The sequence below is a fragment of the Mustela putorius genome, unplaced genomic scaffold (assembly GCF_011764305.1).
Source record: "Mustela putorius furo isolate JIRA1106 unplaced genomic scaffold, ASM1176430v1.1 tig00003972_pilon_pilon_pilon, whole genome shotgun sequence".
NCBI classification, from domain to species: Eukaryota; Metazoa; Chordata; class Mammalia; order Carnivora; family Mustelidae; genus Mustela; species Mustela putorius.
In genome coordinates, this window is record NW_025422115.1 from 25,373,431 (window position 1) to 25,391,077 (window position 17,647).

General features: G+C 65.8%; 1 long non-coding RNA gene across 1 annotated transcript; it reads right to left on the reverse strand.

Annotated features, from left to right (window-relative positions):
• Nucleotides 1–3,643: 3,643 nt before the first annotated feature.
• On the reverse strand, nt 3,644–11,938 carry LOC101682908. Its single transcript, XR_001180719.2, has 3 exons — nt 11,395–11,938; nt 8,401–10,857; nt 3,644–7,962 (listed from the first exon to the last, which is right to left on the reverse strand). It is a non-coding gene; the product is annotated as an uncharacterized LOC101682908 (long non-coding RNA).
• Nucleotides 11,939–17,647: the final 5,709 nt, after the last annotated feature.

Below are 17,647 nucleotides of genomic sequence, written 5' to 3' on the forward strand. Positions count from 1 at the left end.
CAAAGCCACAGCGTGCCTGGACACCAGCGTGCACTTACCTCATGTGGAGGAGGAGGGGCAGGATGCGGCCATAGCCGAGGTGGCAGGGCAGGAGTGGGCTGTCCCCCTCCTGCCTCGCCCTCCTTCTGGCTCTCCCACTGCCGTCTTCTGCTGGCTTGGGCCCTGGGTCTCACCCCAGGGTGAGAGCAAGAGCACTGAGGGTTCACCGTAGGGCCCCCTCGCCCCGCACGTGGTTCCCCAAGGCCACTGCGGGCTCCCCGCCACCCCCAAGGTGGCCCCCATGTCAGGCCCCTGAGGAGCCGGCGGCCTGAGTGGCCTCCCGCCCCCTGTGTGTGGGGGTAGCAAGGGGGAGCATCCTACAGGATTCCATGCTGGGGGCTGGGCCTGCCAGACCGTGCAAGCTAGTAGCGTGGTCTCTGAAACAGTTTTGTGTACAGTTAGGGGCTCAGCAGAGCAGAGGAGGGACCCCAGTAGGGGCCTGAGCGAGTGCGACAGTGGACAGCGTGCCACTGAGTGCGGACGCGCTGAGCCAGCCTCCTCCGGGCGTCACAGCTGGAAGCGTCCTCTGTGTCACTGCCGGAGCCCGGGGTCGGCCTGGCGTCTCTGAGGTGAGGTCTGCCACCCCTACCCCGCCCTGGCACCGGCTGACCCCCCTCCCTGGAGGCCGGGGAGACCGCAAGGGCCAGCCCCCACATCTGTGTGGTTATCAAGTGTTTGAAATGACGGTAGACGTGGGGTGGCACAGAGGGTCCCAGGTCCCTGTCACGCAGCCCCCCTGGGGTTAGAGCCTCCAGAGCTGGGTCACCGCCAGGGACTGCATGGACACGCCGTGGTCACGTCTTGTCACACGTGTCGCTTTGTGGAGCCACACCCCTAGGTCACTGGGCCGGGTCCCCTGTCCTCCCCGAGTGGCTCTCCTCGGCACAGCAGCCCCTGTCGGATGGTGGGGGCTTCACCCACTGTCCTGGGCCACTGAGCGGACCCCCGAGACTGAGCTCCAGGGGAAAGCAAAGGGAGAATGTGGGGTGTTGGCCTCAGTCCAACCCAAGGATGACTAACGGCCATAACCAGCGAGAGGGGGCGGTGGCCTCACGCTCGAACCCAGGATGTGGGTGGGGAGAGGGAACGTTGGGGAGCAGCTCACCTCCCCGTCGTTGTCTGGAAGCCCAAGTCGGCTTTGAGGCACTTTCATCCTTGTTTAAGGCACCAAGATGGCCATTACAGGTTGTCCGTGACTGTGGGCTCGGGCTGGCCCCGGGGATGCCGCAGGGGGATAAGGGAGCGGGGCGAGGACCCCTGAGAGGCTGAGCGGTTCTCAGCCATGCGGCCTTCCCTCCCCCAGCGCAGGACTTGCGGGGCACAAGACCAGGTCGAACTTTTCCTTCCATCTGTGCAGAAAGTTCCGGGCCGGGGTCTCTGTCCCCCACGCACCCCCTGCTGTCTGGTCCAGGCCCGGGCCGGGCGGGGGTGGGGCATCTCAGAACACTTTCCCACCCCTCCTCTGGGGGCAGGTGACCGTGGCATCTGTCCGCCGACACCTGGTGTCGCAATGCTGGGGTAGGCTGAGCACTGGGCTGGCAGGAGTAGGGTCCTGGCCAGACCCAGCCCCGGCCGTGGCCTGGGGAGGAGGAACAGAGCAGGGGAGGGGCCGGCTCTGACCGTCGGTCCTTGTCCTCAGCGGCCGCTGCAGTGCACCGTGCAGCCCCGCCGTGCGGGTCCCCTGCCCCACCACGGGGGACAACCTCAACTCTGCGGCCTCCTGGGACGGGGCGGTCTCCGTGGCCCCTGCCTCCCTTCCCTCCCCTCCATCCTCCTGACCCCCTCCTCTCCCGATGTCCAGGAGGGCTCTGCAGGCTGCCCCCAGCCCAGGCCGGCCACCTGGGTCACTGCTCTGGCGGCAGCCTCTGCAGGGGTGCGGACCTGGGTGAGGGGAGCAGCAAGGCCACTGGGGCTGCTGGGATGGAGGGGGTCCTGGACAGACAGAGCCGGCTGGGGCGGGTTCCCCCCCAGTCCTGTGTCTTCTCAAAGTGGGGTCGGGGACCTCCTGGGAATGCTGACACAGGGCAGCGACGTCCCTGCTGCCAGAGTCAAGGGGCTGGGAAGGAATCTGCTCCCTCGAGTTCTGGCGCACGGATGCGGCTCGGTGTGAGACCCACCTTGACCCCGGCCGTGACTCGTCCGCCCCATCTTCCCACTGCGGGGCCCCGAGAATCAGGGAGACCCACCCGCAGGCCAGAGTGACCCCGTCCCTTGGAGACACGGGCAGAGAGGACAGCTCTCCGCGTCGGCCATGACTCCAGGGTCCCGGGCTAGACTCCAGGGTCCCGGGCTAGACTCCAGGGTCCCGGGCTAGACACCCCGGTCCCGGGCTAGACACGGAAGGGAGAGGAGGTGGAGAGACTCGGTGCCCCCACCCAGGAAGACACGTCCGGACTGTCCTGGGAGTATTCTGGGAGCCAGGGGGCAGCTCCGCAATGTCTGTGCCCATGGGGGGAGGCAAGGCCCAGCCCGGCCCCCCAGAGCTGCTCACGCACGTGTGGCCCCGAGCACAGCCCCCTGCAGAGACCCAGACAGGTGGGCTTGGCCGGCAGGGGCCCCTGATGTTGTGTGCTGGTGGCACAGAGCAGGGAAGGCGGCTGCCTCAGGACCTTCTGGAGGACGGCTTTGTGACCTGCCGTCACCGAGATAACCCAGCGAGGCAGGGACACTGCTGTCGAAGGGAGGCTGGGGTCTCTCAGCGTCAAGGTCTGCCCTGGGGGAGGGCGGCAGGAGCAGAACAGGGGGCTCAGTGTCCTTGGTGGTGCTGGGCCCCAGGCCACCCGACGGCTCCGCCCTGGGGCCACGGGCCAGACAGCCAGCTTCGGGGAGGGGTCCCTGACCGTCGGGTTACACAGATTTCGTTTTTGGTCGCCCTGTATTGGTGGCAGGGGATGCTGGTCTGTGTCTTGCAGCCGTGTTGACACATTTCCTTTAAAATATAGATTTATTTAAGGGTGTGGAAGGGGTTGGCGGCTGCCTCGGGAGAGGGGTGGCGGACGTCTCTGCCTCTCCCAGGTGTGTGCTGTAGGCCGGCAGCCTGGCCAAAGGCAGACAGAGGGGAAAGGAAACACACGGCGTGGACAGTGAGAAGTGCGCTCGTCCGAGTGGACATCGTTAGAGAAACGGTTCAGCAAGCAGGTGCAGGCGGCTCGGCCGTCTGGGCCTCAGAGGTGGAGGACACCCTCAGGGACACGGGGACAGCCAGTGAGGACGGTCCTGCCCGCTGGACGCCAGCCACCTCCGGCATCGAGGCCGCACGCGAGGTGTGGAAAGCACCCCCAACCCCCAGACACATTCTTTGGGAAATAGAGTAATTCTGTAGTCCCATAGTAACATGATGTAAGGGTGTTCTGGGGGAAAGTACGGCTTTATTCCTGCAAACGGGGACTGGGCGGCAGGAGCTGGGAGGCAGGTCAAGTTCAGAGTCCAGTCCCAGCGCGCCCCCGGCCCCCCAGTCCATCACCCAGACCCACCACGGCTCCCAGGCCGCACGGGGTGGTGGGAGCGTCCTCGTGGGCTGGCGAGTGCTGCCGGACGTGGCCACCAGGGGGCGCCCGAGGCTTCGCCCGGCGCAGGTGTGCGCGTGCGCGCGCCCGCGCGTGGGTCGGTGTGCGCGCGCCCGCGCGAGCCTCCGTGCGGGAACGCGCGCGTGCGCAGGGCCGTGGGTGGGAGCCGCGACTCCCGCGCAAACCGGGGAGCCCCGCGGCGGTTCCGGGTCCGCTGCGGGGAACCAGGATCCCCCGCCCGCGTCTGGGTGGGCGTGGCCTGGGCGTGGCCTGGGGCGTGGCCTGGAGCCGCCCGCGGACCCCGACCCCAGCCGCAGTCGTGCCTCCCGGTGGCGCGGGATTTTGCGGGCTGCCCGGCGCGGGCGGATGCGGTGCCCTGGCTGCCCGTCCCAGCTTCCGGCAGCCCGAAGGGCCCCGTAGCCTTGCCGGGGGCCCCTCCTCACCGGACGCGGGAGAACCGCAGGCCCCGCACCGTCCTGGGGAGGGTGGGGAGCACATTCCTGTTGAAGGCCTTTGCACCTGCTGTCCCCTCCGTCTGGAATGCCCCACCCCCACGCCTACTTCTCCTCCTCCACTTCAGAGGTCAGAGGTCAGGGACCTCCCAAGGTCTGGATAGGGCTGTGACCTCAGAGCGCCGTGGGGGCGGTTTGGCCTCATCAGCAGGCCCCTGGGGGCCCTCGGCCTCTGACCGCTGATAACAAAGGTGTCGGAAAGGAGACACAGAGGAGGAGTCACCAGGCAGCCTGATGGGCTGAGAGTCCTCTCAGGGGAGGTGGGCAACTCTGCAGGAAGGGGCTGTGGCCACCTCACTCTCTCCTGGGGGAACAGCCTGTGTCCACCTTTGCAGCCCCACAGGAGGCTCCTGGATGCCAGGCAGGGACTGGCAGTGCCAACATGGGCAGGGCTGCAAGCAGCCTCCGACTCCCTGAGTTTCTGAGAACGAGGTTCCTCGTTCCCCACCAGGTTTGTGTCAAAGGTGGACGGATGCTTCCCTGTCCCCACCCCCTGCCCCCGAGGCTCACTGCCGGCCTTGTGCGAGGAGGAGGAGACCCCTGCTCTCCTCTGAGTCAGTTGCCAGCTCACTCCTATCCTTCAAGAGGACTGGTCTCCTGCCCACCCATGGCCCAAAAGTGTTCTCTGCCCTAGGGCTGAAGATGGGCTCTTCCTTCAGGTTGGTCTTATGGCTCTGTGCTGGGGGGACCCCAAAGTGGTCCAGTCCAGGTCCCTGTGTATCAAGTGCTGTGCAGGCTGGAGAGAAGGGGTCTGCCCTGTCCCCTCCAGGCCTCTTTCTGATGTGTGGCTGGTCATACCCCAATACCACCTCTGTCCCCTGCATCCACCCGAGGGAGCCGTCAGGTCTAGGGACGGTATGACAGGCAAAGTCAGGGGGGCGTGGGCCCCTGGCAGACTAGGCTTCCTGCTACTCACCTGGGGAGCAGAAAGGGGGGCGTGTGGCTCCCTGGTACACTTTGGGCAGAAGTGGGGGTCCTGGTTCCCTCGTCAGACATGTGTCAGTCCCCACTGAGTAGCAGTGTGGTCATGACACCCTCTGTCTTCAGGCCTGACTTCAGATCCTGCTTCCTGAGTGTGAGGCCTGAAACAGTTGCTTCATTTGACTTCTGTAAAATTGAGGCACATTTGTGTCCCCCAAAACGTGTGGTTGTGAAGCTTCAGTACATGACTGAGTAAAACTTAGAATCCACCAGAGATGGAAGTCACAGGACAGTGTGGCTGTGCCATGCTGCGTCCACCACCGCCACCACCACCGTCACCACCGTGGTCATCGCCGCCGTCACCACCACCACCACCACCACCATCGCCGTCACCATTACGGTCACCAACACTGACATCATCACCAGCACCACCACCGTCACACCATCACCATCACTGCCGTCGCCACCACCACCACCGTCATAACCGTCACCACCATCGTCACCGTTACTGTCGCCAGCACTGACGTCACCGCCATCACCGCCATCACCGCCATCGCTAACCTCATCTGGGTATTCCTCCGCGGGGGAAGTGCCTTGGCCTTCTTGCCCTGCCCTGGATCTGGCCCTTGGTCTTCTTAGTGGTAAAAGGTCAGAAATAAGAGCCCGGGTGTTGACTCCATCAAGAATGGCGTCCCCTTTTTCACCGTTCGATTTCTGCTCCTGCCTGAAGCCTCCCCACCTGCCCCACCGGAACAAATCTCCTGATCCCTCCCTCCTTCGAAGCGGCACGCTCAGCTAGCGCTGCCTGCCTGCTGGACGGACCGCAGCTGTGTGGCCCAGGGCCCCCGTCTTCCCTTCCAGGCGGTGGCTGCCGTCCCCTGGTCCTCGGTGCCTGCTGGGGCTCTGCCCTCCGCTGCGCCCTCCACCCTCGGCCTCCTCAGGGCGTGTCGGTGCTAGACGTGGTCTCGGAGGGATGCCGCGGGCCCTCTGCTCTGGCCAGCCGCGCTGTGGGTGCGTGTTAGCTGAGCGCCTGCTGGCTGCGTGAGGTCGCCGGCTGCGGCTCACGCTCTTGGGCACCCGGGCATGTCGGCAGAGGCAGTGCCTGGGGCGTGGGGGGCACTCACGCTCTCCAGCCTCCGGAGCGCGCTCGTGGGTGGGGTGTCGCAGACCTACTCGGAGTGACTCAGAGGGCAGCGCTGGGCCACCCCCGGGGGCAGAGGGACAGTGAAGCCTGCACTGCCACAGTCCAGTAACGGCTGACTCCCAGGCTGACTCCCAGCCTGAGCCCCCCATGCCTCCCCAAGGTGCGTGGGACTCCCTCAGAGTGCTGGGCCAGTGCGTGTCCCCCACTACTTCTTGAGGGGCTTCTAGGCTGCCGAGCACGTTGGCCGCAACTCCAGACACGGCCCCCTGACACCGTGATTCCCAGGCCAAGCCCGCATCAGTGTCCACGGCTCCCTGCGGACAGGGCGCCACTGCTGTCCTCAGCAAACTCTTTGAGCACAGGGGAGCTCCAGCCACGGGCTACCTCTGCAATGTGCGTCCCCATCCACTGGCCCTTCCACAGGCCCTTGGGATATTAGATTTGCCTATAAGCAGGGGCTGGGCTGCCCATGCTCAGTGGAAGCTGGGTTTTCAGGGGACAGTCTGGCCAGTGGTCATCATGTCCCTCCACACGCCCCAAGCAGGCATGGAGATGAGATCTGGAAGCATCCCAGGGGCGGATGCAGGGCAAGAGTTGCCACTGGCTATGGTGAGGCCCTGCCTGTCCCCCTCCCTGAGCTGGTCTGGTGGGGCAGGACCCCCAGTGCCTCCTCCAATTTGCCCAGTTTTGTGTGGGTTTGGTCTCAGGTGAGACTTTCTGGGGACACTATCTCAGAGACTCCCTGAATGGCATCTACGGGGGCCCAGGGTGGCCCAAGCACGTGGACTCCCAGCTGCCTAGAGCCACGTGGGGTTTGGTGTCAAGTCCGCTGGCCAGCGTCCTCCGCCTGCCCGTCCGAGGACAGGCCTGCTGCTGCTGGGACCAGAGTAACGGGGGCCAAGCCTGCGCTTGAGTCCTGTCCCTGGGGTCCCTGGGGCCTGTTGGCCCCTGCTCTGTGCCCCCGAGGAGACCTGTGGGCCAGCTGGGCGTGGGGGAGACAATTGCCTGGAACCCGCGGTCCAAGGAGCCGCCGGCAGAGGCCCAGGCTGGATGGAGACTAGGAGACGGGATCCCACTGCTCACAGGACAGGAGGAATAAATCAGGAGAAATTACATGGCACATCTTCTGTTTCTCCCCCTACATCATGTTTTTCGTCAAAGAAATGCAGTCTACGTGAAAACTTATGAGAGGGCAGTGGGGCACATCCTTGCTTCTGAGGGCGCGGGACAGGGCTTCTAGAATGTGCAGGTCCCGCGTTCCCTGGGACGTGAGCTGGTGCCAAGCGTGCTGTGGAGGGGTGCCCCCGGCCCTCCGCTCTTACCCTGGCTGTGTCGACAGCCTGCCCTCTCTAGGGCAGACCGTAGCCAGGGGACTGCCCAGGGGCCTAACTGCGGGGGAGAGGCCGTGTGGCTCGGGAAGGAGAGCCTGGGAACGGCGCCACTGAGAGGCGGCTGACCCGCATCCGTGACCGGCCCCCGAGCTTTCCGGAGAGGCCAGAAATCCAGGTCCTCAGGCTCAACCTCCTAATTTTTTAAATTGGCAACTAATTAAAATAATTGTAGAACACTGTGTCCATTAAGCAGAGCAAGTGCAGAGGGGAGTCAGCATCTTACCCTGGTGCTTCCTGCCGGCGTTTGTGGCGGCCAATGAACCAGCCAGGTATGTGGTTACAGAAAGAGCCCGGAGTTGGTTCGGGCTCCTGGGTCCTTCCTCACGCCCTGTCTGTCTGTCGCAGGACCCCAGCCAGGACCCCACGTGACGCCCAGCATCCTGCTCTCCTTAGGATCCTGCGGCTGGGACGGTGCCTCCGCCTGTCGACTCTGGCGTCTTCCCCGAGCCCTGGGGAAGATGGGGGCGCTGAGCCCGTGGGGCGCGGGCCCCGGTTGCCCCTCCTTTGCTGCTCGTAGTCAGCTCTGTTTGTGCCTCTGCACGTGTTTCTGTGAACGTGCCCAAAGAAGGCTCCCGGGCCATGCGTCCCACTGCCCTGCCCTGGGGGTGAGGTCGAGGGTGCGCTCTGGGGCTGGGGTCGGGGCAGGTGGCTGTGTTGGCTCTGGCCGGGACAGCATGCCCTTCAAGGCCATCTGATCTCTTAGGATTGGTGGAGCCCCGGTGGTAGGAGAGAGACGGCGTGGGGAGCACCGAGCTGGAGGGATGGGCGCTCCCTGGAGAAGCCAGGAGATGAGCTGGGCAGCAGGGTGCGTCCCCACGTGGAATGAAGGCCAAGGGTGCTGTCTAACTGGGGAGGGGGGCCTCTGTCCTCTGTGCTCAGACACCTACTTGGCTGCGAGCTGGACATCCGTCCGGGGATGAACAGTCTGCCAGGCTGAGGTGGCGAGTGCCAGGTCTCCGTGGCCTTCCGTGGTCTCCCGTGGCCCCCTCTGGACATCACCCATCCATCCTTCTCTCTAGCGCTGACCTCAGAGGCAGCCTGAGTCCTTCTGCTCACGGCCGGCCAGCAAGCCTCAGGGGAAGTCACCACGCACGCGTCCCCTGAGCGATATCTGGGGACAGCGAGGTGTGTCCTGGGCTGGGGGGGCCTCCCTCCTCCTGGCCTTGCAGGGAGGCCGTGAGGGGGCCTGGGAAGGAGGTGGGGGCCCGGCCGAGAGCAGAGCCGGCTGCAGGGTGGGTCGAGCTGTAGGCTCTCCTGGCCCCGTGGAGCTTGGACCTCTGAGCCCAGGGACTCTGCACCTGTAAATCAGCCTGGCCGGGGGCCCTTGTGTTCCAGCTGGTGCCTTGGGGGCCTCTGGCTCTCTCCTCCTCCCTCACCCCCAGCCTCCACCGGATCTGCCGGGAGATCCCTCAGTTTCTGCTCCGAGGAGGCCCCTGGGATTTCTGTCCCCGCTGCTGTTTCCATTTTCTCTTTCTGGAAGGGCGCCCGGGCTCGTCTCTGACTCACTGGGCTGTGCACTAATCTGAGGGCCTTGGGCAGGTGGTGGGGGCTGGGGGAGCCGGGGTCCGGGGGCTTCCCACCAGCCGCACGTTTCTCTGCAAACCTCTGAGCAGATTTCCTGCCTTCGCAGGGTCCCCCCGTGGTCACGGCCGGATCCCTGCCCTCTCCCCTTCCCCCGCTGAGCCCCACCCAGAGGCGACCGTGGACCATTTCCCCAGTCCCCCCAGAGCACCTGTGGGGCGCAGTCCACTTCTCCCAAGGTCTGGGGCTATGAGCACAGGATGACCTCAGGACGGCCAGGTCGTTGGTGACAAGGACACTGGACAAGTGACTTGTCTCTAGACCCACATGGACTAGATCCTGGTCCCTCCTCTCTGGGCATCTTGGCACTCAGCTCCTGCTACTGCCCACTCCCCGTCCCGGCTCAGCCCAGCAGAGCCCCACACCAGAACATTCCATCTCCCCTCGAAAGTGGTGCTCTTGTGAGCACACCTGGTGGTCTGTCCCTTGCCCCAGACCACAGGGTAGGAGGTGTGTGACACACGTCTGTACACCTGGCCCAGGACTGCTGTCTGAGGAGGGGCAGGGGCAGACTTGCCTGCTCTCCAGGAGGATGGCGACCACGGGCTCAGCCCCCCGTGCGCGAGGGGGATGCCAGGTCCCTCAGAGCTCAGAGGTGAGGGGCCAGGTGGCTTCACAAGGTCCCCTGCCCTCCGCTCCCCTCATCCTCCCGCTGGCTGGCCGGAGGGTCCAGCCCCAGCCCACCCCTTCCCGGGCTCCGTGTGGACAGTGGGAAGGGAGGGGCGAGTGCGGCAGGAGCCGTGACGCTCTCAGGGCTCCTGGCGGGCGCGTGGGGGTAGCAGTGTCTGCCCCTCCGCACAACCAGGCCAGCTGGCCTCCCTGGGGCTGTCTGGGCCCCTCCACAAGCAGTGAGGACATGGTGTGTGTGGGGGGGCTACCGGGACACCTGCTCTGCCCGCCTGGCCTGAGTGAAGAACCCGGTAGTGAGCCTGTAGTTGGTAGCTTCTGGGGAGAGACCAGGGAGCCGGGGCCAGCCTTTGGGAGACTGGACCGCGTGGACACCAGGCCCCACCTGCGGGAGCCGGATGGGCTCTGCAGGCCTGCGGTCCCTGCATTCAGCCAGCCCAGAAACATGGCCAGGGACCAGTGGCACAGACTGTCCTGTCTTGCAGAGCGACCAGCCACAGATAAGCCTGTGTGGTCCCGGGACTGGGCTGGCGAGCCTGCAGCAGACCGAAGGCCGGCTGTGCACTCCGCCAGCACCAGACACGGAGCCTGACCACCTCACCCTGGGGTGGGGGTTCCTGGGGTGAGGCTCTCAGCTTCTTCCTCTGCCCAGTCCAACCAGCCCAGTGTTGGGGGCTAGAGTGGGTCTGGGAAGCCAGATGGAGCTGGGGCTGGGGGCACGAGTGCGGCCCACGGTGTGGGGGACAGTTGCCTCCTCTAGCTCCCCTCCCAGACGTTGGCTCCTGCCCCAGCAGCTTGTTCTGGAGACTGGGGGACACTAGCAGTCATTTACATGTCAGTGGGGCTTGGCCAGCCTGCCCTGTCATTCCGGGGGCCCTGCAGTGGCCCCCGTTCACCGCATGCCTATTGGGTACCGGCCTTAGGCGACATGCTGGATGCTGCCTGGCTCCCTGAGGCGGGAGGGGTGCCAGCTGCCCCCGTCTCAAAGATGAGAAGACTGAGGCTCAGAGAAGTGAACTTGCCTGGAGTCTTCCCTCAAGGATGCTGGGGCCACGACCTGACCTGGGAGGGTCTGCCTCCACCTCGGACCGCCGTCGGGGTGATGGCCGCCGTTGAGTGGGAGAGCTGGCGGCTACCTAGGGATGACACGAAAGGTTTGTTTCCTGGATTTCATGGCCTTGTTGGGGTCTCTGCAAACGGCCTCCGGGTCTCCAGGCTGGCGCAGGCCTGACTCAGCTTCCTGTGCAGGCCCTGGCCGGGGAGAGGACGGGCTGTCCTGGCGTCACACCCCAGCCAGGGCCTTCTCACAGGGAGGTGTGGAGGTCCTCCCTTTCCCGCCACCGTGCTCAGACACCGGTGGGAGGTGGGGGGTGGGAGGTGGGGGGACCCCTTCTGCCCCAGGCCGGGAGCCTCCAACCAACCCCTCCCCCGCATCCCTGCATCTGTCCGTTCCTGGACTTTAAATAGCCGTGGCCAGGGCTGGTGCCCGCTCCCCACTCCTCCGCTGGGGCTGGTGCCCTGCTCCCCCCTCGTCCGCCGTGGCCTGCCCACAGGGCACACACGTGTGCCCCCCCACACAGCCGGCCTTTCCCACTGCCCACGGGCAGGCTGCCCGGCCCTGCCGCACAGCAAGAGGACCGGAGGACATTCTGGCGGCTGGATGGCCCGGGTACCTGGGTTGCAGGCCACACTGGCCCGGAACTGGTTGTGACCTTGAGGAGGATGGAAGGGCGGGGCGCAGGGCCACAGCTCCCGCAGCAGAGGGCGGCCGCTCCCCTGCCCCTCCGGGGCTCCGGTCATCCTTCCCTTGAGGACTTCGCTGTGCTTTTCGTGCCCCTTCCGTGCAGGGGCGGCGGGGGCGTGGCTGCAAGCCCGGCCTGGGACGTGGCCTGGGGTGGCTCCTGGCCCAGGTCTGAGCGGGGTGCGAGTGACGGCGCGCGGCGGGCGGGCGGGAACCTTCTCCCTGGTTCTCGCTGGTTCTCCCTGAGCGGGCAGAGCGGCTGAGCCCTGCTCTCTGGCGGTGGCTTCTCGGCGCTCAGGCTTGGGGCTATTTTTAACCTGCGTGTGGTAAGTGCATTTGTTCAGGAAAACCACTGTCCTGGTCAGTCCCACAGCTGCCGGTGTGGACAGCGCACTCACGCGCCGGCCGGCCGCCGAGGGCCAGAACGGGAACCGTCAGCTGACCAGCCCAGGATAAATCCGGCTCCTCGCACGACCGCCTCCCGCCGGCCCTATCTCGTTACCGACGCCAGCCCCCACCTTAATATAACTCCCAAACCACGCCTGGCAGCCGGGGAGGGAGCGGGCCGAGGCCGTGACCTGGTCGCCGGCCCCCGGGGCTGCGGGAGGGGGTGCCAAGCCAGACGCGGGCTCGTTGTTGGGGCCCGGCTCCCCCCAGGCCGTCGGAGCTCCCAGGTGATGTGGCGGAGAAGGCACAAGCTTCCAGCAGGCCTGGGGCAGGGAGGGACTTGAGGTGAAGGGTCCCCGTCAGAGGGTCAGCCCCGCGGCACTGGGCACGGGCTCCCCTGAGGTCCTCCCAGGACACCTTGCTTAGAATAATGAGACCCTGGGCGGAGGGAGTGGGGAGCCGGGGGTGGGGGCTCCCTGGGGCGACGGCCCTGCACCCCCACCTCCCTGGGCAGGGAGTCAGGTCCTCAGCCCTGCCAGCCGGGTCCCCGGACTGTCCTCTCTGAGCCTTCCCAGGACACTGGGTCTTGCGGGCAAACTGCTTCTGCCTGCGGCTGTGGCCCGCACTGACCTGGCACGGTAGCCCCTTCGCCGTGGTCCCTGTCGGGCCAGGAGGGATTTGGAGGCTCAGCCCCCTTGGCCAGGCAGGCAGACGCGCTCCGACCTCCTGCGCAGAGACTCGTTGCGCTCGTGCAGCAGACCTCGAAGTAACCCGGGGCCGGGGCTGGCTGCGGGTGCAGACGGGAGCTGTCCCTGTGGTGTGGGCAGAGGGACACACACCCCACAGGCTCCGGGGGGGCCTGGGCACAGCGGGGTGCAGGGCAGGGGGCCCAAGGGCCCCTGCTGGTGAATGGGAGGCTCACGGCTCGCATACAGCCTTTGGCACTGCCGGACTGAGAAAACACATGTACGTACTGGTTTTAAAGAACGAACCGCTGATGAGGACAAGGAAGGCGTTAGTGACACGGCTGCCGCCAGAGCCAGCCCCTCCCAGCCTCTGCGGCAGCCCCGCTGTCCCCAGGCTCCTCCTGTCTGGACAGTCCGGCTCACCTGCCCAGGGGGCTGTGGGCCACCTGGCATGGTGCCTCTCTCCAGGAACAGGGGTGGGCACTGCCACCACCCCCGCCCGGGGTCCTGCCTGCCTGGGGAAGGGCGGACGCAGACAGGCACCCTGACGCGGGGAGCCCAGCTGGCAAGCCTCAGAGGCAGAGCGTGCCCTAGGATGACCTAGTGGCTCAGCGCCCTGTCCTCCGAGAGGCTCAGCCGTGCCCAGTCAACCCCTGCAGAAAGGGCGACGCGGACGGCCTGCTGACCTTCACCCTGCGCTGTCGGCCGCTGTCCTGGGACAGTGTCCCCGGGGGGGGCGTTGGCTCAGAGGCCCCCCTCCTCGCCTCCCGGTCACAGCTCCCAGCTGGGATTCCCGGAGACTGCATCAGTCGGGGAGGGGGTTCAGTCTGAGCTGGAAGGGAGAAAGAGAATCCACGGGGCCATCAAGAGCACGCTCTCTCCGCGGGCCCGAGAGGCAGCCCTGGGGGGCGGGCAGGGCTGAGACGCTCAGAACCCATCGCCAGGTGAGTGGACACATCAGGTGCCACCCAGCGGCTGATGTGCCGCCCCGGGGGGGGCCCTGGGGTTCCCAGCGCCTCCCCAGGAGAGAAGGCACAGTTCGCAGTGACTTAGTGGACAGGAAACCCCACAAAGACGGGCTTCCTCGTGCTGCGGGCACAGCCGTTTGCGCCAGAGCGGCTCTGTCAGTGTTGCGCACGGCGTCAGCTTCTTAGCAGGCACGAGCTGACGGTGGTGGAAACTGCCACAAACGGACAAGCCCTTCAGCCTCCACGTGGAGAGCAGATCTCACTGCTGCAGAAGGAAACACGTTTCCCAGGGGCCCCAGCCTGCAGTTGGGCCCCCTGTAGACCCTCAGGCCAGGTCGCCAGCAGCTTCCCAGCATGGGCTGGTGAACACCCTGAAACTGCCCGGCACTGGGCGAGGTCAGGTTCGGACACCGGCACGTGGAGAGGCTGTGTCCCCAGCACAGGTGTGCAGGCCGGTGTGGACGGCGGGAGTGAGCGGGCTGCGGGGGCAGCAGGGAGTGGACGGGCCTGCGGACTGGGAGTGTTGCCCACGGGGACTTGGCCTCTGGATTCCCGGGCGGCAGCTCCTGTCGGGATGGAGGGCCTGGAGCCCGGAGCCACTGACCCTTGCAGGCCGGAGCAGGTGCGTCTGCGACTGGCTTGGGCCACAGGCTTCTGGTGTGGGAGCCTGTGGGACTGGAAGCTAGCAGACCGCCCTGCGAGGCCTAGCGGGGTCAGACCTGGAACTCCGTCTGCTGAGGGACTGACTGGGCCGTGGGTGAAGTGGGAGTCTGGGTGGAGCAGACAAGGACGGAGGGGACAGGTGATGGGCGCGGCCACAGCAGGGCTCGTGCGGGGCGTCAGGAAGCCAGTCCTCTCTGCTTGCTTGCACCCACCGTTAGCTCGGAGAGCCCCGGCTGGGCCTGGCAGCTGCGGGGCAATGCGGGGGCTGGGGTACTGGGTGGTGAGAGGGCGTGACTGTGTGCGCTGGGGCTATGGGGTAGGGGTTCCAGAAGGAGAGAGTGGGACAGGCCCCTCTCTCCCGCCTTCCTGAGTGGTCTGCATGGGCCAGAGCCCTCAGAGCACCGTCAGAGCCTGCGAGCCACAGGAACGCCCGGGCGCCCCCCTGACTCTTACGAGCCAGCCCCCCGCCTCTCCCCTACTATGGGCTCCCTGCCCCCCCCCCCATCTGCTCCTCTCCCCCATCCCCTTCCCAAGAGCCAAGGGAGTCCTTCTCACCAGCCTTTGGACTAACACTCAGGCCTGGGCACCTTCCTATGCGCCCCAGCCACCTCCATGGGCAGCCGTGCCTGTCCTGTGGCCCCTGGTGCGGGGCCAGCCCCCCTCAGGCTTCCATGGCCCCTGTCTGCCCCAGCTTCCCATGGCCATCCCCCACGGCCTAGCAGAGCGGGAACAGAACAGAGGCCTTTGCCAAATAAAAGGGGCCCTGTAGGTGTCCCAAGCGGCCCTCCCCCCTTCCCTGGGCCCCCGAGGGAGGTCTTCTCAGAGCTGTGAGACGTGAGTGTCCTGTGGGGCTTCCTGTAGCAGGGCACATGAGAGCCCCGGGGCGGCTGTTTGTTGACCCAGCTGTTGGGGCTAGAGGACAAGCTAGGAGCAGGACACGGCGATCTGGGACCTGCAGGCCCAAGGAGCGGACGTCTGTCCCTTCCAGCTGGGACCCCGGCAGCTGCGCGCAGTCCTCCAGGAACACCAGGCCGTCCCGCACCCCACCCACTCACCCACTCCACCCCTGGGGAAGCAGGGAGACCGGAGGAGGGGCAGGAGGGCCGACCCCCGGGGTCGGATGCGCAGCCCTGGCTGGGAACGAGTGCTGGGGCACTCCCTTGAGGCCGGCAGCCTGATCCCAGAGCTGCATGGGCGCGTCAGGTGCCCACTGCAGGACCTGCCACCCTCCAGGACCAAGGTGGCCCTCTGGTTCTGTCCGGGGGCCGCCAGGCTGAGGGCCTCTGGAGCGCCCCTGGTGGCTGGAGTGGGCATTACAACGCATCCCCAGGAGGTCCTTGTTGGGGGGCTCCCCCCCCCCCCGCCCACCGCGCGCACCTGGTACCGGTTGACCACTGGGGTGGGACGTCTACCGCTGAGCGAGAGCTCTTCCTGCGCTTTGGACGACAGTGCTCGACCAGGCCGGGACCCTCTCCCATCTGAGACTTGTCTGCTCGCTCCGTCGGGCCGAGCAGACGTCTTACACTTCGGTGGGTCCGGTTCGGCGGTGTGGTCTTTCACGGACCTGGGTTTGGTGCCGCGTAATGAGTCACGGCCAAGACCAGTGCCTCCGTGGGGAGATGGTCTTTCTTTAAGAAACGGAAGGGCTGACGGCGCACAGTCTTCTTGCTCCCGGTTACGAAGACGTGCTTCGTGTCTGAGCCGCGGTCGCCGCAGGCCGTGGCACTGAACCGGGCAGCCAATGTGCAGTAAAAATGCATTTTCCGTCTGGCAACTTCCAACAAGAATTGTGCTGGGACATGAGAGCGAAAGCTCCTTCCTCGATAGAACACTCTTCGCCTAACGTGGCTCGTGGCGCTGCAGGACAAGTAGGGCTGGGGCGGCCCCCGCGGAGTCCGGGGGGCCCGGAGGTTTGTTAAGACCCAGTCTGACGACGCCAGCCCCGGCGGGTGCGGGAAGGGGTGGGGGAACAAGTGGGGGTCCGGGCTTCCCCGGAGCGCCCGAGGGGCTGCTGGTGCTGGACAGACGGTTCCGGGACAGAACGTGCGCCCCCCGACTGCTGTGCTAGAGCCTAACCCCCGTGTGACGCTGTCCGGAGGTGGGGCCTTGGGAGGTGACTAGGCTGTGAGCGTGGGGCCCCACGGATGGTTAGTGCCCCAATCAAGGCCACTCCAGAGAGTGGCTCCCCTGCCTCTTCACCAGGTGAGGACGCAGTAGGAAACACCCGTGTACAGCCCAGGACCCAACCATGTCCACACCATGGCCCCACTGGCCACCCAGCATCCCTCCTTCCGGGGGCTGGATGGAGGTCCTCTCGGTGACCGCTCAGGCAGGGGGACGGTGCTTGCCTCTTAGTGGCATCAAAACCAACGGCTGCTCCACAGGGCGCACCAGTGTCCTGCTGCCGGAATGAGTCATCGCGGTGACTGACATGGTGGCTGAAGACAACAGACTTGTCACCATGCAGTTCGGAGACCTGAAGTCCAACGCGGGTCTCCCTGGGCTGAAATCAAGGTGTGGACAGGGTGGCTCCTTCTGGAAGCTCCGGGGGAGATGTGTTTCCTCATCTTTTCCGGCTTCTGGAGGCGCCCAAGCTCCTGGTGGCGCCTGAGCTCCTGGTCCCTCCTTGGTCTTCAGAGCCAGCAGCTCCTACCAGCATCTCTGAGCTCCTTGTCACCTCTCCTCCTCTGACCATTTGAAGGACATTTGTGGTCCTGTATTGGGATCACTGGACCATCCAGGATAACGCCCCATCTCAGGGTTCTTAACTGAACCGCATCTGCAAAGATCCTTTGCCACATGAGGGGCTTATAGTCCCAGGTTGTGAGGATCAGGACGTGGGCATCTCTGGGACTGTGGTTCTGCCCCCGACGTGGGGACATGGAGGCCTGTGACACACAGGTGGTTCCACTAGGAGGTGGGCATCTCCCCAGTGGAGCCCTAGCCCCTCCTTGCTGGGACTCCAGACCCTCACACTGATTTCACAATCTTGCCAATGTCCATGGCCACTCCCAGGAGGATCCAGTGTGGCAGCTTCGTCCTGCCCACAGGTCTAATAAGATCCCCTGCTTGAGCCAAATGTGATCTCGGGGCTGATCGTGGACCCAAAGGAAGTGTGGCGGCGTGAACCAGACTAGGAGGGGCCTGCCGGAGGCCGAGGAGGGGGCTGCCAGGGCCCGGTCCGTCCATCTGTGTGTGGGCCTCCCTCCCCTGCCCTGCACTGTCGGGGAGAAGGTGTTGGTGGGGAGGGCCGAGGAGCAGCTGCCCAAGGCCCGGATCCCACTCCTGTCCACTGTGGGTGGGGCCCTTAGGCCTATATCTCCTGCCCTCTCCCTGCCCAGAGTTTCTGGTGCCTGGCATTGGCCAACCTTCCTCAACTTGGGACATGTCCTGAGCAATCCTATGTCCAGGGCTGCGCTCGCCCCTGCGTGGGCCTGAGCGCCAAGCATAGCTGGGCTGGCAGAAGCCCCCCAGGCCTGCC